Consider the following 6,080-nt stretch of genomic DNA (forward strand, 5'->3'; position numbering starts at 1 on the left):
AGTGACAGGAGATGGTTCGAGCCGGGGGCAGAGTCATATGATGTCATCTACTGGGAGGAGAGAGCTCTCATCTACTCAGGCATCAGCTTACGGGAGTGCAGCGGGGTAGAGTCGGTGACTGAGCTGCTTCCCTAATGCCGGATCATCTCACGGATCATAGCACGGAACCTGCTGCCTAAGGCAGGTTATCAGAGTGAGATTTTACTCATGCAGGCCATGATGACTTTCTTTTTGTACACCCGCTATCAGATAGACTTGGCATACATCATTCAGAATGCCATGATCTATCGAGTGACACATCCGAGGGGAGCAAACCTTGGATACGGGCAACTATTGACACGGATCTTCGAGCACTTCCGGGTCGACTTCGAGGGAGAGGAGTCTATTTTGGTCGGTCATGGTGGCACGATAGGTCACAGATTGGTCGCTCAGATGCACTTACTGGGCGGACCAAATTCACTAGAGATGCCAGCCGAGCCGGAGGACATGGATGCAGAGGTTGATGATACAGATCATGTAGACTCACCACCACCTTCTCAGTTCGAGGCAGGGGGTACATCCGGGACTCAGGACACTTCGGAGGTCACACCACCTTGGGCTAGGGGTCTGTTCACTTGAATGGACCAGTTCGAGCAGGGGCAGGCAGAGATGAGGGGCCAAATAGCAGAGTGCCTTGATATACTCCGCCAGATGAGACTAGCACCACCACCACCACCACACCAGTAGTTAGACTGAGGCTTTTATCCTTTTTTGATTCAGTACATACTGACCTTAGGATTTAGATATGTTTATTGTAGTTTTTTATTCAGCACATGTTCATTCCCTATCTTTTTGTAAAGCGTAGAGCACGCTCCGAAATATGTAAAGCTTTTTCTTATTAATGAAGTACAATTATGCTTGTTGCATTATTATTATTGTCTCTTATGCACTTTCTTTATAATCATAATGTGAGAATGTATTTCACTTGACTTATAGTAAGTTATGCAAAAGAAAAATTCACTTACTTTCTTAATTTGTTTCTAACGAAAAGTTTTTCTTATTATTCAATCTAGTTCTCTTGAGTCACTTCTGGATCTATGACTCAGATTGCTCATCTAACACTTGTATTGACTATTACTGACTTCATGAAACCATGGCTCTAATACCACTTTGTCACACCCCACCCGCCGGTCTCCGTTACTCGCCCGACAACCCGTGGGAGTGATCCATCACAAGATCCACGGTTCTAGTTTATCAGTAATAATAAATGCAAGTAAAGACAATCATGGGCAAGAAAAGGTTCAATAATTAAATGAAAGAATTACAGGAGTCCAAATACTCCAATAAAATAATCAAGGAAAGAATAAATAATCAAAATGTAAATGAGTTCAACGGAAGCAATTCAAATGGTTTAAATAAGTTTCTTTCCGGTTTCTTTTTCTAAAGCTAAAAACTTAGACTCAAGTTTATCAAGATGAGGGTTCTCCAATTCTCCTCCATACGGTGAACAAACTGCCTGGCGACCTGTCTCCTCCGCCCATCAATGGGTGCTATAAGTGCATTCCATGCACTCGCAAGAGCTCCTGCACAGGCTATCTCCATTTCCCATTGTCGGTGCCACATCTTCTTCATACGGGAAGGTTCCTTCATAGGAAACCAATCCATCTTCTTGTGCATTTCCTACATTTGTACAAGCTAATAAAATATAGACAAATAAAGGAACGAGTTCTAGAGAACTCAGTAAGAACAAACAATGATTCCCATTCATATGTCAAACTAATCAGAAATGCATAAAGGATATGTATAAGTACAAAATATGAATACCGCTAAGATCTAACCATGCAAGTCTCTAACAATTGACATGCTTTAAGATATACACCAGCCCTCCTCTGGGTAGGTCTAGTCACTCTTATCCGGCAAGGACTGGTAACCTCTATAGGGATCCTTGGTGAAATGGAAAGTCCACACCTGGCTCTCAAACCATGGCTGGGGTTAAGTCCACACTCTCTCACCACGACCATTGGCATGAGTACTAGTGCATGTCGGGTTTTTAATCCAATGCAAGTCATAATGGTAACATACTACATGAAGTCCAGATACATCCCCTATGACACCAACCAACTCTATTTAGTATCCTTCGCAACCTAGGAATGAGAACCCTCACGGACTAGTTACCGCTGTTGGACTTCATTCCATAACCCTATGGTCATCCACATATTGTTGGGGCGGAATGCTCTCATGACTCCTCACGACACCTGATCTGTTCCTTGGACATCCATGAGCCCAACCCTAACATATGCAACCCTACCATTTATATGACTAGCAGTGGACCATCGTCACATCACTGTCATCATGGGTCATCCGGCTTCAATTCCCCTACCGAAAGGGTAGTAGCATGTGGGGTACCTAGCCATGCAACTCTAGACTCTACCTAGGTATGTCATCCAATAGTTATGATAGAGCTAGAGACATCAGCGAGCATATGTCCCATACCACAGCCCTCTAATATCCCAAGCTAGGATATCCCAATGGAACACCCCTTCCATCAGAACCACAAACCATCAACCATTATCATATCATATTCATTGTCACGCCCTCCCAGCCGGTACCCTATCTGGCATACCCGAGAGTGTGATCCACAGCCCGAAGATCAGGTATCGAGTGATCAACCTCCCACATAAACAATAACATAATCATGAACAACCATAACAAGAGTGCGGAAGATAAATCATAGATTCAATAAAGAAAGAATGAATCAAAAACGAAACGGAATAATAGATATATAATCAGAGTGTCAAACAGATAAGTAAAGTGATGCAAAAATCCCACTTTACATCCAGCGGAAAAGTAGCTCGAAAGAATAAACTAGATAAAAGCTAATCCCAGTAACAAGTACATTGGGTAACTAAATTATTCTCCACTTTGTAGACGACATCCTTGTAGGTGTAGATCTCATAGATAGCACAAGGCGCTTCCACTCAATGGTCGGACTAAGCATTGTCGGAGCATAACCACCCGCGGAATCTTGAGTAATTGTGGTAACCGCAATCACCTTCCGGAGATATGTCTCTTGCCTTGCGCTTCCTCATGGGACCGTCATAGTATTCCGTACTGCGGGATAGTCTAACAACATTGTACAATAAAGGAATGAGTTTCAAAGAAACTCGGTGAGGCGGTTAAAATCCATAATAACATAAATGGCGAGATTCCGACAATCATAAATGCAATATGATATGAGACAAACAATGAATGAATGATTCTAACTCTATGTATCTTTGGTCTCTGTTGGCGGACATGCTTTAAGTCATAGCACCGTACTTCTTTAGGAAAGTCTCAATCACTCATCATCAGTTGGTAATGGGTCCGGCATCCCTCGGGACATTCCATGGCTAGGGGGTTAAGTCAACACACTCTCTCACAACCATTTGGTATAAGTGCTGGGCATGTCGGGGTAATACCTAGCCAAATGCAAGTCTTCTACTTGGTTACATCAAGTCGGATCCGGATACTTCCATTCCTCGTCCCGACGATCCTTTCCGGTATCCTTCACACTAGAGTCCTCATAGTCCCCGACTACGGACTCACCAACCCTATTGGTCATCCACATATGGTAAACGGAAGCTCTCACGTCCTCTCACGGGTTGGTTACCGGTCTTAGCGCCCGTGAGCCCAAGTCTAACCATATGCAACCCTACCAATAAATGGCCCCCACAATGTGATTCCTGTCCTCTCACGGGTTGGTTACCGGTCTTGAGCGCCCATGAATCCCCATTGCTACCACGGGTCGTTCGGTCTCAATACCCCTCCGATTAGGGTCTACATAACAGACATCCTAGCCAAACACTACTAGACAATCCTATATATGTCATCCAACGGTTTAGGAAGGTGTCCGGAAAGGCATCTCCGGAAACATCCCATAATATTCCCGTAGTAGTCCAAGGACAGAAATGTCAAAAGGACACCTCTCCTTTCCAAACCATACGTAAGCATACACATGCATCAATTCATATCATCACATATATGGTAACTCCATATATGGAAAGAAATCAATATTTACAATCATTTGTATAACATTGGTAAGTAAATCATACATGAATCAATTCAATATGAATAAGTAATGCTACTGTAATCAAAGTTATGCAACAGTAGTATATCATTGTAAGAATCTAATTTAGGAAACATATTAATGATATTCAAATATAGAAACTAGATTCATGCTATCTATGTAATTAAGGAAATAACCATCCTTACCTTTTATAACTCGCAAAGAATCCTAAGAAATCAAGTAAGATCTTGGCAAACTTGAGAAGAAGGTCCTAAACAAGTATATACAACATATTAGGAAAGATCCCTAACAGCAAATATAGCAAAACATCCGAAAGCAGACCAATTCGAGTTGCTGAACTCATTGGTCGAGTGGATTGGTCGAGTGGTCCGATCGACCAATCAGTCGACCAATGCAGACGATAGCTTAGAAAATCGAGTTTTGAGATATGAAATCCGAATTTGATGGTTCAAGAGGGTACTAATCAAGGGGTAGACTACATCAGTAGTATTCTAGCATATAGGGGACCTCAAAACACTAATCAAATCCAGGTATCAAGATCCAAATTAGGAAACAAAAAGTTACCATAAATAAATCAAACATGTATCTTGATGAATTTTGAAATAGAAAACAAGGACAAGAACTATAGGAGGATGGATCATTGCTTTCGGTAATGAAAACATGAAAACATGCATAGGTCTTCATGGAATAAGGCTTAGAAGCATAAATCTAAATAAGGAAATAAAACCTACCATATATGTACTATCATGCATCATGAAGAACACATAGTAAGGTAGAAGAGAACAACTAGAATTCTATGGATTATGGATCATAGAAAGAAAACACAACCATTAACCACTAACATGATCAATGAAAGAAGATCCAAAGAGATCGAATTCAGATTAGGAAATTAACGAGATTAAATCATGGTTTGATCATGAATCCTTCAAAAGCTTGCAATGATCATGGTTAAGATCATTGTTCTAGCCTTTAATCCTTAGGATGATCATGAGAACATGTTCGAGATGTTTGCACGAGGATGCGCATCTCTTCTACTGTCTCAACTCAAAAGGAAAGAAAAACAAAGATGGAGGAGAAGAAGAGAGAGTAGACATACCTTTTGATGCAAAAAGAAGAGTTCCCGAAGATCCGCCAAGAAAACTCCAAGGATGCAAGAGAGATGACTTGCGAGGTCTTTGGTTCGTTCCGGGGTTTGGAGGCAGCAAATACGAAGTGGACTCGGGTTAGGCTTAAATAGAGCAAGAATCAACCTAATTGCCAAAGACAGCACCCATTGGTCGAGTGGATTGGTCGCTGGCCCTCGACCAATCGTCGACCAATGCAAGGCCAAAACAGGGATTGAAGGTCCGGATCAAATCCAATCCTAAAGGGGTTTTGCACACAAGTCAAGTGACTTACCTAGTAGGTAGAATGCCTTCAAACCAAGATAGAGATCACTCCAAGTCCATCAACTAATTAGATCTTCATCGATTCTGTTTCCATAAATAGAACCTCATCATCAACCTTCATGGATTCAAAGCCGACACCAAGTCCTCTCTGGGATGGCCCAAAGCTGACTTCTTACTTTACTTCGGTCATCGGACCTACAAATAACAAGGTTTCCGGGTCAAGGTTAGGGCTGGGTTTCACATTCTCCCCCCTTAAAGAAATTTCGTCCCCAATTGAAGCGTCTGTGCTTCCAAAGAGGTAAGGAAACTTCTCCTTCATGTCTTCTTCCTTCTCCCAAGAAGCTTCTTCGTATGGTTCTTCCACCGAATCTTCACCAAAGGTCCATTCCGCACGTTTCCCTTCTTCATCATAGGTCAAATCCACTAGTCCTTCGTGCTTGCCATGTGTTCCTTCTCTTGTATTTTCGGCATCGAAATATGAACACATTGTGCACACCACAGAGGCGAGGTAATGCTAATCGATCACGCAACGTCCAACCTTTTCCAAAATCTCAAAGGTCCAATGTACGAGGGCTAAGCTTTCCCTTAACATTGAATCTCATCACACCCTTCATTGGTGAGACCTTGAAAAACTTTCTCTCCAACTT

Source organism: Hakea prostrata, chromosome 2, assembly GCF_041222555.1.
Source record: "Hakea prostrata isolate BN-2017 chromosome 2, UWA_Hpros_2, whole genome shotgun sequence".
NCBI lineage: Eukaryota > Viridiplantae > Streptophyta > Magnoliopsida > Proteales > Proteaceae > Hakea > Hakea prostrata.